Raw genomic sequence first — 19,017 nt, forward strand, 5'->3', positions numbered from 1 at the left:
AAAAAATAAAAAATAAAATCTTTGTTTTGTTTTCAGAGAAAGAGAGAGAGAGAGAGAGAGAGAGAGAGAGAGAGCGCGCGCGCGCACATGTGAGCAGGGGAGAGGGAGAGACAGAATCCCAAGCAGGCTCCACGCTCAGCATGGAGACTAACACAGGCTTGATCCCATAACCCTGGAATCATGACCTAAGCTGGATGCTCGACTGACAGAGGCACCCTGGCACCCCCAAAATAAAATCTTAAAAAAAAAATCTAGAATAAAAACATTATGCAAAATAAAAGCCTTAGCAAAATGAGAGAGCTTTACCAAAAAGATAGGCTTTGAATGTGGAAGTAACAGATGGTAAAAAGTGCTGGTAAAGTGTCCCTACTCCAGTAGGTCTCTTCTCACTTCCTTCTTCACTCATTCTTGAAGTTACATATTGCTTCGTTTTTTTGTTTTTTTGTTTTTTTTGGTCTGCTTAAAAATTTTTTTTTAACATTTATTTATTTTTGAGAGAGAGAGAGAGAGTGATAGTGAGCGCATGTGCACAAGTGGGGTAGGGGCAGAGAGAGGCAGACAGAGGATCCGAAGCAGGCTCCAAGCCCAATGTAGGGCTCTACCTCATGAACCGTGAAATCATGACCTGAGCCAAAATCAACTGAGCCATCCAGGAGCCCCTGGTTTTTAATTTTTAATGACTGCAGAGCAAACTTGCAAACATGGCACAAAGTATGCTGCTGAAACAAAACAAGGAAGAATGGCACCATGCTTCTAGATGAAGAAAAATCAGCGTGTCCATAGTAGTGGACAGTTCCTACTCTCACTTTGTCACACTGTAACAAAGTGTGCAAATACACACAGGAGAATTATTTCCAATGAGAATTTTGTAAGGTTTGTGGGGACACAAAATACTCTTGCACTGGCCTGTCTGAAATTTAAACCATGTCAAAAATGCCTTTTTTCTTTTTCCTTTTTTTTTTTAAAGGTTAATTTTAAAATGAGTGTAATTAGATATTCTAGAGCAACCATCCAAAGGTTGCAAGACATCATCCACCCCACTGGAGACATAAGACCACCCAGCAAGCACTAGGGAAGTCACAAGCTGAGATAAGGACGCTTGGCCAATTGCCACTGTAATTAGCACCACAGGGACAGCTGGGGTCTAACCCTGGAGAGGTGACTTGAAATAAAAGTCTCGTTGGGACTTAGGGACAGAATTTTTCTTCCTCGTGGTTCCTAGTCAATAGGGATCCCCTTCAAGATGAACTGATTTGGGGCAACATTCATACTTCCTACTGGAGCTCTAATACTAAAATAAACATAGGGTCTTGGAAAGATTTAGTGGGAGAGATTTTTCTGGATCAGATATAAACCTTAAGTCTATCTTATGTCCCCAATTCCAAATCCTGGGGGTAACCCTGACTGTGCAATTATAGTACTAAAGCCATATTTCTCAAAATTCTCAGAGAACAATTTTGTTTATTTTTTATCTATTTATTTATTAAGTAACCAAAAGCCTATGCCATATGGAACAGGGTAGTATGTTATTTAGTTCTTAATCTAATCCACTGTCTTTAGATGCTGGAAATGAGAATAAGTCACAGTTTAATCTCTCCAGGGTTATTTTCACTCTAGGCAAGCTTCGTCTGTCTCCTACATAAAATAGGATGAAATCCAACGTTTGAATGATACAGCAGGAAAGGAAAGGAAAGCAAAAGAGAAGGCTTACGGGACTGGGAGAGGCCCACAGGATGCAAATGGCCCTAGAAAGCTGATAAATCCTTTTTCTAGAATCACCATACTGGGAGAGCTCCCTCTGTTAACAGTCAATATGACCAATCTCAATAAAATCTCAATCAAAATCAAACTGGCTTACAACAAGCTTCAGGGATTGTAGCTGACCCAACTGAGGGGAAAAATGATACTGAGGGCAACAGAATTAATCTTGGGAGAATATTTTCAGGAAAAAAAATCAACCTCTCTGCCTTCCAAAAAAACCTAGACCAGCATTTCCAACGAGTTTTTCCAAAGCTTGGAAAATACAGGACTAAACAAAACTGATAGATTTCTTTACTTCAGAAATTTCCAGCTTATTTATTTATTTATTTAATTTATGAGATTTATTGTCAGATTGGTTTCCACACAACACCCAGTGCTCACCCCAAAAGATGCCCTCTTCAATACCCATCACCTACCCTCCCCTCCCTCCCACCCTCCATCAACCCTAAGTTTGTTCTCAGTTTTTAAGAGTCTCTTATATGCTTTAGCTCTCTCCCACTCTAACCTCTTTTTTTTTCCTTCCCCTCCCCCATGGGTTTCTGTTAAGTTTCTCAGGATTCAGCATTTTTAAAGTGCGAAGGTGCACTGTGAACCTCCAAGAAGAGATATTCCGCACGATCCAAAGGAGCCTTTGCCCCCATAGAGCATAATGCACTTGGATGATACACTTCAGAAAACCTTGACCTTTGCCATAAAAACACTTTTTACTGCTTTACACAGTAGAGGGAACAATGGGCATCAAGTTACCTGGGATAGAGTACTGTCGTCACTAACTTACCACTTACATGGGATAAATCATGTTTAACTTCTATGAATCTCAATTTTTATAAACTGAAACTGAGATGTATGAGTCTCAGCATCTGTAAAATAAAAAAGCTGATACAGAGTTCCCAAAATCCAGTCAAGTTGTATGACACTGGCTTGAAAAATAAGGATGGAGCAGGGGGTTATTTTTATACTAAATGTTAGTGTACGAAGGGGGGAAAAAGGCAAGTGGATTTTGGGTTTTAAAAACATGTTTTCTTGGGTCGTCTGGGTGGTTTCAGTCGGTTAAGTATCCAACTTTGGCTCAGGTTATGATCTCACAGTTCGTGGGTTTGAGCCCCGGGCCCAGAGCCTGCTTTAGATTCCATGTCTCCCTCTCTCTCTGCTCTTCCCCTGCTCGTGCTCTCTCTTTCTCTCAAAAATAAAGAAACATTTAAAAAAAGTTTTTTAAACACATGTTTTCTCCTTACTCTGATTATTAGCTATAGTTATAGAACTATAGAAGGATATAGAAGGATAGGAATGTGGGGCACCTGTGAATATTCATGAAAAGCAATTAATAAAAGAGAAATGCTAAACTATGATAATCCCACACTCCTGTCAAATTTAAGGTAACCTTGGGGCGCCTGGGTGGCGCAGTCGGTGAAGCGTCCGACTTCAGCCAGGTCACGATCTCGCAGTCCGTGAGTTCGAGCCCCGCGTCAGGCTCTGGGCTGATGGCTCGGAGCCTGGAGCCTGTTTCCGATTCTGTGTCTCCCTCTCTCTCTGCCCCTCCCCCGTTCATGCTCTGTCTCTCTCTGTCCCAAAAATAAATAAACGTTGAAAAAAAAAATTAAAAAAAAAAAAAAAATTTAAGGTAACCATATAATGTACCATCACACCAGTATACTTGAGAGTGAAAAGGGGTACAAACCAGACGAGATGCCAGAATATGTACAGCCCAGGTCTAATGGGGCCAAGTGGGAAGAAGGCCAACCCCCTACAGCTAAATCTCACACTTCCAGAGCTAGAAATAAGACAAAGTTTAAACAAACAAACAAACAAACAAACAAAAAACCAAAAAACCCCTGCTGGGGTGCCTGGGTGGCTCCAGTTGGTTAAGCATCCAACTCTTGGTTTCAGCTCAGGTCATGATCTCACAGTCTGTGGGTTTGAGCCCTGCATTGGGCTGTGCTGACAGCTTGGAGCCTGCTTAGGATTCTTTGTCTCCCTCTCTCTCTGCCCCTCACTTGTGCACATGTGCTCTCTCTCAAAAAAAAAAAAAAAAACAAAAAAAAAACAAAAACAAAAACAAAAAACTTAAAAAAGAAAAAGAAAAATCCTCCTAAAACCCAAGTTAGAGGAATAAGACTTCCTACATCGATCTCATTCCCCAAGCATGTTTTAATATAACAACTCACATTTATTGAGGTTTTACAAAATGCCAGACTCTGTTCTTAGAACTTCACATGAATTAACCCACTTGATTTTCCCAGTAACTTCTACTGATGAGGCTGAGAGGTTAGCAACTTGCTTAAGATTTCAGAGATACTAAGTGAAAAAGCCAGGATTACTTTGTAACCTTCAATTCTATCCTTGGATACATTCTAAAAACAACAAAACAAAGAGAGGCTGTGAACAGTTAAGTCAGAAGCAAGAGTCAGCAGTAGACCCTTGCTGTTAGAAGATCGCTTCAAAAACGTGAGAGCAGATTGGAAGGGAGTTCAGAAAGCCACCAACTAGGCTCATATGTCTCCTCTGGGGCCATCTAATACAGAGAGGCAGAGGACCTCCACCCAGCACCACAAACCCCACTCATTCCAATGACACATTCCAATGACACATAACAGCGTTTATGATAGTAGCAGCTTATTAAAGAAAGACAAAATTCGGGGGGCGCCTGGGTGGCGCAGTCGGTTAAGCGTCCGACTTCAGCCAGGTCACGATCTCGCGGTCCGTGAGTTCGAGCCCCGCGTCAGGCTCTGGGCCGATGGCTCGGAGCCTGGAGCCTGTTTCCGATTCTGTGTCTCCCTCTCTCTCTGCCCCTCCCCCGTTCATGCTCTGTCTCTCTCTGTCCCAAAAATAAATAAAAAACGTTGAAAAAAAAATTTTAAAAAAAAAAAAAAAGAAAGACAAAATTCTGTTCCATTAAACATTTATTAAGGCAGGGAAGCCACAGTGATGGAGCTGGAAAGGGCCTTCAATTTTCTTTTGGTCAACCTTGTTTTTGAAGTCAATTATAACCTCATGGAATGGGAGAAAATATTTGCCTATCATATATCTGATAAGGGATTAATATCCAAAATAGAGAACTCCTATAACTCAACAACCAAAACAGACAAACAAACAAACAAACTGATTAAAAAATGGGAAAAGGTCTTAAACACATTTCTCCAAAGAAGGTATATGGATACCTAATTAGGCACATGAAAAACACCATCACTAATCAATAGGGAAATGCAAATCAAGACCACAATTTGATACCACTTCACTCCTATTAGGATTGCTATTATCAATAAAACAGAAAATAAGTGTTGGCAAGGATGGAGAAATTGAAACTTCTGTGTACTGTTGGTAGGAACATAAAATGGTATGTTGTGGAAATGGCTACTGTGAGAAATAGCATGGAGGTTCCTCAAAAAATTAAAATCAGATTCACCATGTGATACAGGAATTTCACTTCTGGCTATACACCCAAAAGAACTGACAGCAGGGTTTTAAGCCATGTGCTCCCATGTTCATAGCAGCACTATTCCCACTAGCTAAAACGCAGAAGCAACCCAAGTATCTATCAACGAATGGATGAATAAGCATGAGTGGTATGTACACACAATGGAATATTATTCAGCCTTAAATTAAAAAGGACAAAGATTCTGATACACACTACAGCACATAGGAATCTTGAAGACATTATGCTAAGTGAAATAGGCCAGTTACAAATAGACAAGTATTGTATGATTCCCTTTATATGAGGCACATAGAATAGTCAAAAGTGTAGAGACCTAAGTAGAATGGCAGTTGTCAGGAGCGGGGAAAAGGGAGAGTATGAAGAGTTATTGTTTAATGGGTATAGAGTTTCAGTTGAGGAAGATGAAAGCGTTCTGGAGACAGATGGTGGTGACAGTTATACAAGAATATGAATACACGTAATACCACTAAACTGTACAGTTAAAAATGGTCAAGATGGTAAATTTTGTGTTATATATATTGTACCACAATTTAAAAAAAAGAATTCTAAACATTGCTATCAAAAAACTATTGTCATCAAGAAACATACATTTTTTTGAAGCTTTATGGCTAAGGTTCAAAATTGACTTATCTAAGGAAATTTCTTTTCCAGGTAAAGTAAAATAGTTATTATTGGATTTCTCTTTAAGCATCAGAGACTTCATCTGAAAAAAATCTAGACAGGCAAAATCTTTCCATTTCAGGAAAGTCTCATTGTATCAACCATTAATAAAATATATACAAAGATTTCAATGTCAATTAAATAAAGAGTATTTCATAAAATTATAATATTTGCCAGATATAACGTAGTACACTTTAAACTAATTTTTATATTTAGAAAAAAATGTTATTTGCAAGCTTTTATATTTATACATTTCTGATTTTAAACTGTATAATGAAAAATTTCAAAAATACACAAAAGGTAGCATACTGAGCCTTCAAGCCGGTATCATCCAGATCTCAGAACTGTCAAAATTGTTTTGGCTTATATTTAAATGTTTAAATTTGATGTATAAAGCTTACGGCTAGAATTTAAATGTTTGTTATTAGCTTCTTACATTAAAAAAAAAACCTGAAGAAATATATGCATATTATAATACTGATCAATAACTATGAGCCAGCCATTCTTAATCATTGAACATGAATTAATTCCTTTAATTTTTTTTAATCAGGTCTACTGCTATCCCCACTTTGCACAAGAAAAAGACAGGGAGGTTAGGAAAATGAGGCATGGAAGGTTTAGTTACTTACCCAACGTCATAGAGCTGGTAAGTTGCAGAACCAGGCTTGGCCTTAAGGCTCTTGTATCTATGGACAATATTATCTTTGTAGTTTTTTCCCCAAAATGTTTGAAGGCAAAGTTTCCAGAGCAGACAAACATAGTTCCATTCCAGAAGTGGGAAGTGAGCACACACCTGACAGTGTTACTTCTGGTGCTTCAAAGGCTCTCTCATATAAAGCAAAAAACGACTTAACTGGAAGGGTAGCTTATGAAATCAAAGCAAAAGCACCTTTCTGGCAGCACCTGGGTGGCTCAGTTGGTTAAGTGGCCAACTTCAGCTCAGGTCATGATCTGACAGCTTGTGAGTTTGAGCCCCATGTCTGGCTCTGCTCAGAGCCTGGAACCTGCTTCAGATTCTGTGTCTCTCCCTCTCTCTCTGCCCCTACCCCGCTTGTGTTCTCTCCCTCTCTCTCAAAAATAAATATGTGCTCCTTGATGGCAGGACGACACTTGTTTATGTTTGATCATCCATCCATCCATCCATATACACCCACCCACCCACCCAACTCTGAGCACGGGCCATGTGCAAGGTATTCTGACAGGCCCTAGGAATACAGGGGTGATTATACCCTGAACAGGATTTCTCATTACATTTAAGGAAAGGCTACTGTTCTGGCTTTGTAGTTTAGAGCCAGACCTTCAAGAATTAATAGGAGTGCATCAAGCAAAAAAGGAAAGGTCATTCAAGTTAGAAGAAACAAGATGAATAGATGGGAAAAAGTCCGGTCCCAGTCAGCGTCCCTGTCCCAGTTCTCACAACCCTGTACCTCTATTATCCACTAACACCGCAGTGTGATTGTATTTCTACCAAACTGAGCTTAACTTTCTTACCGACTACCCCAGAACACAAAGTAGACACAACATTCGAGTGAATAAATGTTAGCGATTATCTATCAACATTGATAAATAACGTGTCTAGGGCCTAAGGAGTACCTATGTTTAAGTGTATGGGCAGGGGCTGGGTCAAAAAGCCTCAGATCCCACACTAAAGTGTTGAGCCTTTACTCAGAACACAAGAGGGGAACCACCGATGCAAAGCACAGAACAGTGCGAGGAAAGCACCCTTACATTTGTTTTAAAAGACCACTAGATGGTCTGAATGCAGAAGATACTCGATGCAAGAAGACTTACTGGAGGATTCTTGCTATACTCCAAGAAACCGTTAATAAGGACCTGGCTTTCCTAATCCCCCAAATGAGGACACTATCGCCTACTTCACAATGTTAAAAGTAAAGTAATATGGACTGACTGTGAAAAGCAGAAACAGCCCACGATAAGGGTTTTCATGAGGGGCCTGGTCTTGTGCCAGGTCTGACCTGGCCTGAATGAGAGATGTCTTAGAGATGTTGAGGTATTCTGAAATAGCTGTCCGTCGGTTTCTAGACATTTAAAGCTGAGGCCAACTCCCAGAAAAAGGTAGATAAAGGACCGATGCGGCTACACAGTGAAGATGTGAATAAGCCTCTTACTCTGCAACCTTTATCTCAGAGCTCACATTCAAAATGTTTCACGCAGACCTAGAACCTCAGAATAAGATACTCCCAAAGTAACTGGTGGAAAAATGGGAATACAGGGTTGAAAAGGTTTGGAAGCCTGACTCTCAGCTCCTGGGGGCTCTTATCTATCCCCCTTGTCTGGGCCTCTGGCAGTGGTAACTGAGATCTGGTGAGGCTGCAGGGGCCAGAACAGTGACATGAACAGCAACCAGAGCAACCAGATGGCTGCTTGGCCCAGCCATCCCCGACCCCCAAGTCTTTGCTGTCTTCTAGCAGCTATATCCCCCAAGCTGAGGTAGCTCTTCAGGAATGGGGGAAATGTTCTCCAATAGCTAGGAAAAAGAGCCTGTAAGCCAAGGGTGGAAATGAGTATGAGGCCCTCCAAGACAGATTATAGAACTGCCCAATCAACTGTCTTATAAGATAATGGTGTCATTTAGTGCTTTTGTGTTCATGATAGGAAGACGAGTTTTGAGCCAAGCGCACAATATTTGAGTGAATAAATAAAATTGCTGTTCTAATCAGGGACAACTGTTTTTACTGTTGGCTTAGTGGTATATAAAAAAGCAGCTCTGAATGATTCAGAGAAGGCAATAAGAAATCTCAGTCTAGATTTGAGTTTATAAATGATTTACAGAGAGAAAGAGAGCTGAAACCAGACAATATACTCGAAGCAACTGAATTTAAAAGAAAAAAACATGGAATTTCTCATAAACTCCATTCAAAGCTAAAAAAAAACCCTCACATTTTCTGAAAACAACTTATGAAAATGTTAAAAAAAAATACAAGGACATATTTCTTGTTGATGAGTTTCTGTGGACTCTAGTGGTAGAGATGGAGAGATAAAAAACAACAACAACAGCAGCAATAAACATGCTGGGTGAGCCTGATAGTAAGCCTGAGACAATGGCTGCGCACAGAGAAGAGCAGAAAACAGAACAAAACAGAAACATGAGTATAAACGCTCAAAGGTATCCTCATCCAAGGCAGTCTTCTTAAGGACATCAAATTCCAAACTACTGGAACATCAAGGGAATAGTCATGTGAATGGTTCCATGAATTATTTAAGTTGTTATAAATGGGAAAATAATAACAATTTAGAAGTTAGAAAGAATTCCGTATTAAAATTTTATTTTTCCTCACATCCATCAGACTAGAAGAGTCCAAATAGATATGGGAGAAAACCCCATTACTTTAAATTTTCAGTGAAAAGGGATGGCAAGCTACCTATAATGGGGCATTAGCCTTAATAAGGGCCACTCATTCTGAAACTTGTAGAATTTTTGTTGACATATCAAATGAAGAGTGTTCCTCCTAATTTTCTTCTGAAGTCTGTAGTTAGAAAGAAAGAATTTTGTACACAGAGGTGCTAGTAAAAGAAACTGGTTTGATGATGAACAAGTTTTGAGAAATGTCAGCTAGAAAAGAAAGACCTCTAGCAGAGGCACCAACAAGGACTCTTCGGTAAAACAAGAAGTAGAAAATCAGACAAAACTCTTACCCTCATAATGATTATTTGAGGCCTTTCTTGGAACTATGGTAAAAATTTTTTCCTCTCCCCTCCCTTGACTCCACTGCTCATCCTGTGCTACCCACTTGCTGCAGAAGAAACACAGGAAGAGGATATTACAGTCCAGATATATAAGACTGAAACAGATGTTCTAGGCCCTGTTTATGCAATGTAAGTCTGCATCTTAAAACACTATTTTGCATTTGTTTAGGAGATCTAGTAATAAAAAATTGAGATAATCCCTATGAAGTCCTTACCACAGAACATCTCAAATCAGTGAGGGGATGATGAAAGGAAGAAGGGAATAATGATGAGGTCTCTACCTTGCATGACCAGTTGGTCAGCAATGCTATGAACCTAGAAGAAACACAGGGCATACAATATGTCGGTAAACTAGGAGTAACAAGGAAAATGGGTTTAGACATTTAAAGCTGAGGCCAATTCCCAGAAAGAGGTGGATAAAGGACCGATGCGGCTACACATTCCAAAAATGTGGGGAAATAGGTTCAAGAATTCCTTATACTTACATAAATGGTTTAGAAAAAAAAAAGCTTAGGGTGGAAAGCCACCATCATGGGGTGAAAGTGCCCCAAGATTAGTGAGATATTGTAATGGGATAATGAGAAACTTGTTATATCACCTGCAGGAAATTACTTTCCATTGGTACCAATGTACATTGATCACAAATACCACTCACCCACTGACCCTTTGCTTCTTACTCACAGAAGCTAATGATTACTATCTGATTGTTTTCTTCACATTCACCATGTGTGTAAGATGTTGAGTGCTCAATAAATATGGAGATGAAACTCCGGTTCGGGGCTCTTGTCTCCTCTAGAACATTAGCCTCTCTCATATTCAATTCTGCATCCGCTCTCTTGCTGGACAAGAGAGAATTCCAGACTCACAGTCTGCGACACAAAGAGACATACTAAGGAAGAAATAATACAAACACCATACATAAAGGAAGAAGTCTAAAAACAAGATATTCCTAGCTTTCGATTCTAGAGGGAACCCTCAGATATTTATTACAATACAGCATTCTTTCAATATGATCATTTACTTCTGAGAAAATGATTTCTAAATGTCCTATCAATATTTGCAAAAGATAGAGAGTTTAAGAAGTGACAATGTTCCTTTTCTTTTTTTTTTTTTTTTTAAAGTAAGCTCTATGCCCATGTGGGGCTTGAACCCATAACCCCAAGATCAAGAGTCACATATTCTACTGACTGAGCCAGACAAGCTCCCTGACACTGTTCATTTTTTGAGGCGTAAAGCCATCTCTGGCATAACTTCATTACTGCATAGTGCCCGATGAAACAAAGGTGATATTGAAGCTTTCCTCCAATCCTTAACATGTTTGAGTCCATGTGCTCTAACAGTATCTGTAGTACTGTCATATATACTATCAGTAAGATATGCTGGATATTAAAGCATTTTATTAACTAAGACTTTTAGGCTTCTTGAAACAGATTCTCTTTATCAGTTGTCTCATTTATGCCTTCTCTGAACAGAAGATAATACCCTCTGGGTTCACTGTGCCAAGAAAATTATACCTTAGAGGAAGAAGATATGTCTTCCATGTGGTAATCATTATTGGAATGTTTTGTCAGCAGAAATATTTTGCCAGCATCTTCCACTCCACAAGTGAATAGATGTATGATATTTTCTAGAATCATTAACAGAATATACCAATAAATTTCCTTCACGTTTTTTCCATCTTAAGTTTTCCCTTACTTTCTTTCTAATGAGCTATCTTAAACCAATTCATTTCTTTATATGGATACTGGGTACTGATTGAGATAGACAGGTCTTCATTTGACTCCTGAGTCATCTCATTAAAAAGCACTGCCTGCCCCTACCTCAGGCCTGTTATTACCTTTGCCTGGGACACTTTTCCACAAAGTCCTCACATGGATCACTCTCTCGTTTTAGTCAGATCTTTGCTCAAGTGCCATGCCCTCAAAGAGGCTTTCCCTAATTATCCTCTAGAAAACAACATGCCATCTTATCCCATCATTCTCTATCCCCTTTCTTCAGTTTATTTTTCTCTACAGCACCGTTCAGCACTTGAAATTATATACTTGTTTCTTGTTAACAGTCTCACACTACAATGTAAGCTTCATGAGAGCCAGAACTTCATGTATTCAACATTAAATCCTTAGCAAATATAACAGTGCCTGGCAAATATGAGGTACTGAGTTGAAAACTGCTGAATGAAAGTAATTTTTTAAAAATAAACATTACAAAAGGAAAGACCTGCTTATAATTATTCTTTAAGCTTTTCAATCCAAAAATTGTTTCTGAAGATCCACTGGATATAGTCGAAGCCTTTAGAAGACTGTGATTTAAAAACTGCACTAGTATTTGGGAAGGGGAGAAAAAAAAAACTTCCTAGAAAAAAGACCCCTGAATCCCAGGGTACATACAGCCTTAAATAGGGCACTCTGTTGGGATGTTGCAAAATGCAGAATGAAATAATTAGCTAAAAAACCCATACTGGTTCCTCAAGAAATTAAATATGGAATTACCATATGATCCAGCAATTATACTTCTGGGTATTGAAAAAATGAGAACAAAATGAAAACAGCCACTTGAGCAGCTATTTGTCCACCCATGTTCATAGCAACATTATTCACGATAGCCAAACGGTGGAAGCAAATTAAGTATCCATCGGCAGATGAATGAACAAAATGGTATATAACATATAATGGAGTATTATTCAGACTTTAAAAGGAAGGAAATTCTGACAACACGCTACATCATGGGTAAACCTTGAGGACATTATATTAAGTGATATTTCAGTCAATGGAGGACAAATATTGTATGATCCTATTTTACATGAGGTACTCAGGGTAGTCAAAATCATAGAGATAGAAGGTAGAATGGTGGTTACCAGGGGCTGGGAAGTTAGCATTTAATGCCTATAGAGTTTCAGTGGGAAAGAAAAAAGTTCCAAAGACGGATGGTGGTGATGGTTGAATAAAATGGGAATGTACTTAAAGTCACAGACTGTACACTTAAAGCTGGTTAAAATGATAAATGCTATGTTATATATATTTTTAACCATAATTTAAAAAGTAAATGGAAAAAAATCTCCATTAAAACAGAAAAACAATGTCTTTCCCTTTTCAATATTCTTTTTGTGAATACAGTGAAGGTATCTTATAAGAGGGACTCAGAGTTTACAAAGTGCTTTTCACACAGTAATTCATTTTATTCTCACATCAAGTCTTCCATGTAGACAAGCTTCATTCTCTAATCCCCGAATAAGGCAAGGAATGCAAAAAGTGACTTATCCAAAGTAAATATATTGTAAAATGGCAAAGCCAAAACTAGATCCCAGGCATTCTGATCTCTAATCTAGTGTTTTGTCTCCTGAACAAGAAAGCTCTTCAAGTCTTCAGTCCTATACCAATCTTTCTGAACAGAAGAGCAAAGTCTTCTTTATGCTTCTCTGTGTCTACTGACTGCTGTTCTTGTTATTCAAGTCTCAAATTGCTAGTTTCTACTTAATCACTCAATTACGGTTAAGGGATAAATCTTAATCTCTAGTGTTGTACCTTGTTGGTAAACAAAAAAAAAAAAAGTTTCCAGATTGTAGGTTATACTCTATAAATATCAACCCTCCCTAGTGACTACACTTCTCTATTTTCATTCCTTCCTATTACTTTTTTCATCCCTTGCAGAAGGTACCTTTGCAATTTCTGTAATGAGAAAAAATGTACAAAAATAGAGAAAATAGTAAAACAATCTCTGCCCATCAATAATTATCAATCTGTGAACAGTCTTGTATCATTATATCCCAATCCATTCTCTACCCAACCCCTCTATTATTTGAAACAAATTCCAGACAGCATATATTATTTCATCTATAAATATTTCTTTATACATCTCTAAGAGAAGGATGTAAAAGAACAACTACAGTACTATTATTACATCTAAAGCAATGAACAATAATTCCTTAATATGAATTTCCCAGGTAGTGTTCATATTTCCACAACTGCTTTATTTTTTCTTAGTGTGACTGTGGATCCAAATAAGGTCTATACACTGTGACTCCATGACCATGTCTCTTAAATATGTTCCTTCCCCCCTCACTTTTTCCCCCTTGCAATTTTTTGTTGTTGTTGTTGTTAAAAATATCAGATTATCTCGTAGTTTCCCACAGTACAGATTTTGCCAAATGCATCACCAGGATGTAGTTTAATGTATTTCTCTGGCAAATACAGTATTTACTGTAATTGACAGAACTAGTGATTTGATCAGATTCAGGATCGTTTTTGTACTTTTAAAGTTTATTTTGCCAAGACTGCTTCACAGGCGGTGATGTGTAATTCCAACAATAGGTACAAAGGGTCTACTTCTCAGTCTATGATATTAAAAATTATCAATGATCACCAACTAGAATTATTAATTAATTAGGAGTTGCAACATGGTGATGTTCTATCATCTCTTTATTCATTAGCTGGAATACTTCTGCAGGAGAAACTCATTATTCAGTTGTCTGATCTACGGTTTACACAAAAAAGGCAGAAAAAATAAATGATTCCTTACCTGTATTTACTAATTTTCAAAAACAATGAACTTTCCAGCATTCTCTAAAGATGATCAGCAAGTTTAAAAGATTTTTATGTATTTGTTAATTTAAATATATTTAATGTATTTCAATCCTCTGTAATTATCCTTACTGATGCTCAAATTGCCCCATATTTAGATAGTGGAAGCTTACTTAAATTGGCTCTTGAGATCTTATAACACAATACTACTTGTCTCTGATAACTTCTTTGTTTTCTGGGATTACATCTTATTCCAGACATATCTTGTATTATTCTATCCTTAAACCTGGAATCAGTCATTTCTTTAAAGAAGTTCTCATTTCTTTTGGTGGGAAATGGTATTTAGAAACCACAATCTGGGTGCTAGGGGAGCTAAGTGCCTTTTAAGTATACAGATCGGTAATTTTATACACACATATCTATATAAGCACGTACGTAAATACAGACACACATATATCATAAGTTTATACTGATGCTTCCAACTCAAATTCAAATTTATAGGGTTTTTACTTAATCTCATGAATCTTTCATTTTTTTCTCCCTTCTTACGTGCCAAAACCCTATTCCCAATGCTGCCTACATAACTATTCCTTTACTTCATCCTACAGTATACATGAAACAGCTGAGAATTAAAATGTCAGTACTGGGGCATCTGAGTGGCTCAGCTGGTTAAGTGTCTGACTCTTGATACTGGCTCAGGACTCCACACTGAACACGGGGCCTGCTTGGGATTCTCCTACTGCCTTGGTCTCTGACCCTCGTCCGCTCAAGCTCATTCTCTCTTTCAAAATAATAAACATTAAAAACATATATACATCAATACTATCTACCACCAACAATATGATAAATGAAAATGACTTTATGTTTATTTATTACAATTCTTTCTACCCTTAGGATATTACCTAACTCAAGATATCCTACAAATTACTGTGTATGTGAGTCACTTAGAATAGTTTACTGTGTGATTATATCACTAACACTTTGTAAATTTTATGTTACTTTTGATTTTTAGGCATTGAGTTTTTAATTTAGCTGCTACATAAAATATTTAGATGGGTTTAAAGCCAAAGCCACACAACAAGATATGTTCAAAAACCACTAGTTGCTCTCCCTGTCTACTCTAATTTCATTCCTCCCTGCCCCATAGGTAACTTTACTAATTCTTTTTTTCTACCCCACATGTCAGAGTTCTCGGTCAGACTTGAAAACACTTGAAAACAAGTCCTTGGCAACCTCCAAGTTATTCTTGGTGACCTTGACATCCCTCTGGCCATAATCTTGGGACCAAAAGGGCATATAAAAAGTCACCTTTACTAATACTTCTATTTAATACCTCAAATTCCCTCTTTTTTGGTTACTGTGTTCTACCTCCCTACTACAAGCAATAATGAAATTAGCTAGTAAGTTCTTTCTTCTCTCCACTCTGGCATCTAATTTTAAATAATATATTTAAAAAAAATTTTTTTAACGTTTATTTATTTTTGAGAGACAGAGACAGACAGATCATGAGCAGGGGAGGGGCAGAGAGAGGGAAACACAGAATTGGAAGCAGGCTCCAGGCTCTGAGCTGTCAGCACAGAGCCTGACGCAGGGCTCAAACCCACAAACCGTGAGATCACAACCTGAACCAAAGTCAGAGGCTCAACCGACTGAGCCACCCAGGTGCCCCTAATAATATATTTTTATTTACAGTTAATACCTAAGAGGTACTCAGTGAACTTACTCTACTTTTTATAGATTCTCCCCACATTTTTGATAATTAAACTTTATCTACAGAATTAAACCATTGCGTGTTACATACTATACTGTCTTTTCGATCTTAGTTCCACCATCAAAAAATGTATTTAATGTCCATTACCAGTTTAAAAGTGTTATTCAGAATACAGGTCCACAATCCCTTATCAGAGAGAAACCTCTGGAGCTAGATATGTTCTAAAATTCAGCCTTTTTTCTTTCTTTCTTTTTGAAGAAGATAACAGAGTATGTGGATTATTTACTGTATTTTATGTAAATACCTCAGTTATATTTAACATAGCACCCATAATCAAATTAGTATTTTATAGTAAAGTATATTAAATATTTAAACTAAGCTATGTTAGTTTAGATCAGGTTTTGTCATGAAATGAATCCATGTCATATCGCTGTTTGCCATCAAAGGAGTCTCCCTAAGAAATGGTTTTCATAACTTCTGGAAATTCAAATTATAAATAACAGAGTATCGACCTGTGTAGTTAGTAGCTTAAGATCATATATTAAAAATAGTATTTCCCAGAGCGCTTGGGTGGCTCAGTCAGTTAAGTGTCCAACTCTTGGTTTCAGCTCAGGTCATGATCTCATGGTTCATGAGATCAAGCCCTGTGTTGGGTTCTGCACTGACAACATGGAGCCTGTTTGGGATTCTCTCTCTGTCTCTCTCTCTGCCCCTCCTCCCCACTACCCTGTGTGTGTGTGTGTGTGTTTGCACATGCATGCTCTCCCTCTCTCAAAACAAAGTTTATTAATTTTTTTCATGTTTATTTATTTTTGAGAGAGGGGGAGGGGCAGAGAGAGAGGGAGACAGAGGATCTGAAGCAGGCTCTTGCTGACGCAGAGAGCCGATGCAGGACTCGAACCCACAATCTGTGAGATCATGACCTGAGCTGAAGTCAGATGCTCAACCAACTGAGCCACCTAGGCACCCCAACAAACTTTAAAATAAGTAAATAAAAACAGTATTTCCCCAATCCAACCAAAAAAGTCAAGTCAGAAAACATCTTTATTTATGTTAAATGGAGGTCTCTTTTTTTGTATGGTCGACATACAATGTAATATAAATTTCAGGTGCACAACATAGTGAGTCAACATTTCTACACATTCATTACCCAATGTTCACCATGATAAGTGTAGCTACCATGAAGATATCTTTTAAAATGCCATTTTTCTATAAAATTCCATTGCATTACCAAAAATAGAGATTACTTGTTAGAGTTTTGCTTAGGAGAATCTTATTAAGCCCATGTGGGTTTTTTCTAATATAACCTATTGTAATTCAAAGCAGCTGTCAGTCCCCTGCTGATACTTTTATTTCCTATTAAAAATGCATTCTTAAAAGAATATAAAAGTACATCACATTCCACTAACCTATACAACATCCTTTTAAGTGTAACCATTAGAATTTTTAAAATTAGAAATTGAGGGAAAGAATGCGGAGAAATGAGCCTGGCTCTTACAACTCTGGCTCTACCACAGAGAGTCATAGCTTAATTTTAGGATGGGAGGTATCTGAGTTTTTGATAATAAAATTAAAATTATATAAAATTTTTCTAAGTTTATTGGGGGGGGGGGGAGAGAGAGAACACAAGTGGGGAAGGGGCAGAGAGAAGGAGAGACAGAATCCCAGGGCAGAGCCTGATGTGGGGCTCAAACGCACAAACTGTGAGATCATGATCTGAGCAGAGATCAAGAGTCAGCCACTTAACCGACTCTGCCACCCAGGCACCCCAAATTTATTATATTCTTAGTGTTCTCTTAGCATTTCTAGTTATGAAATACTTCTTAAATAAAATGACCGCTTTATAAATGTACATCTTGGGGAGCCTGGGTGGCTCAGTTGGTTGAGCGTCTGACTTCGGCCTAGGTCATGATCTCTCTGTTCCCGAGTTCAAGCTCTGTGTTGGGCTCTGGGCTGACAGCTCAGAGCCTGGAGCCTGCTTCAGATTCTGTGTCTTCTTCACTGTCTCTCGGCCCCTCCCCCACTCACACTCTGTCTTTCTCACCCTCTCTCTCTCAGAAATAAATAAACATTTTAAAAAATGTATATTTCACATGGTCTGAAATTTGTTATCTTTTAGCTATTTAAATGATTTTAAAAGAATAATCTCTAAGGAGTCATGAACAACCTGGGAACAGTCACTACGGATATTTTGTAGATCACCACTCTAAATAAGTTAAGAAAATCAAAACCAATAAAAGAATAATTAAAAGAGATATTCAATTATTAGAGACGATTTTTAAGCATAGTTATAGTAGTCTCCCTCATCCATGGGTTCACTTTCTGTAGCGTATTATCAGTCAGAAGGTCAACAGCAGCCTAATGCTGTGTTACAGCGCCTATGGTCACTGACTTCACTTCACCTCATCACATAGGCAGTATAACAGTAAGTACTTTACAGTACAGTAAGATATTTTGAGAGGGAGAGACCACATTCACATAACTTTTATTACAGTATATTGTTACAATTCTTCTATTTTGTTATTATTGTTGTTAATCTCTTAGTGCACCTAATCTATAAATTAAACTTCATCCCAGGTATGTACATATAGGAAAGATCTTAGTATATATAGGGTTCAGTAGTATCTGCACTTTGAGGAATCCACTAAGAGTCTGGGAACATATCCCCCATGGATAAGGGAGGAGGGCTACTGTGACTACAATTTACTATGTTGAACTATCATTTATTTGACTCAAGCCAACAAACGGTGAAGTATACCAAATCAGGAATTTTAACTCGCCTTTTCCACCCTTCCTCTTCTGTCAGACTTTATTGTTGAAGCATGTGACAGAACTATGACTCTGTAATTAAGGTTATAATGAAATTTCTCTGTCATAAGATATTACTAAAATTTGCTATAACTCATCTAGTTCTGCCACAAAGCTTTTTTTTTTTTCTTCTTACCAGAAAAGTTCTGTGTATACTCAAGCAAGCAAGAAATATTTTGGGAAAGTCTGAAGGCAAGAATAATTAGGTCTTCTTATGAGGTATATTATGGGATTTTTCTCTAAAGAACAATTCACAAATAAATCCCAGAAAAAACAGACCTGAATATAATTTCAAAATATAGGGAACAAATACACATATTATGCTTGAAGTTAGTTCTGGCATTCAAGTCTCCTCCTAAAGAAGGAAGGAAGGAAGGAAGGAAGGAAGGAAGGAAGGAAGGAAGGAAGGTAGGTAGGAA

General features: G+C 37.9%; 1 protein-coding gene across 6 annotated transcripts in view; it reads right to left on the reverse strand.

Moving 5' to 3' along the window:
- The window catches only part of BTBD7 (BTB domain containing 7), an 88,673-nt gene that overhangs the window by 61,218 nt on the left and 8,438 nt on the right, over positions 1-19,017 (reverse strand). The gene's annotated exons all lie outside the window — the stretch shown is intronic.

Source organism: Neofelis nebulosa, chromosome 7, assembly GCF_028018385.1.
Source record: "Neofelis nebulosa isolate mNeoNeb1 chromosome 7, mNeoNeb1.pri, whole genome shotgun sequence".
Classification (NCBI taxonomy): Eukaryota; Metazoa; Chordata; class Mammalia; order Carnivora; family Felidae; genus Neofelis; species Neofelis nebulosa.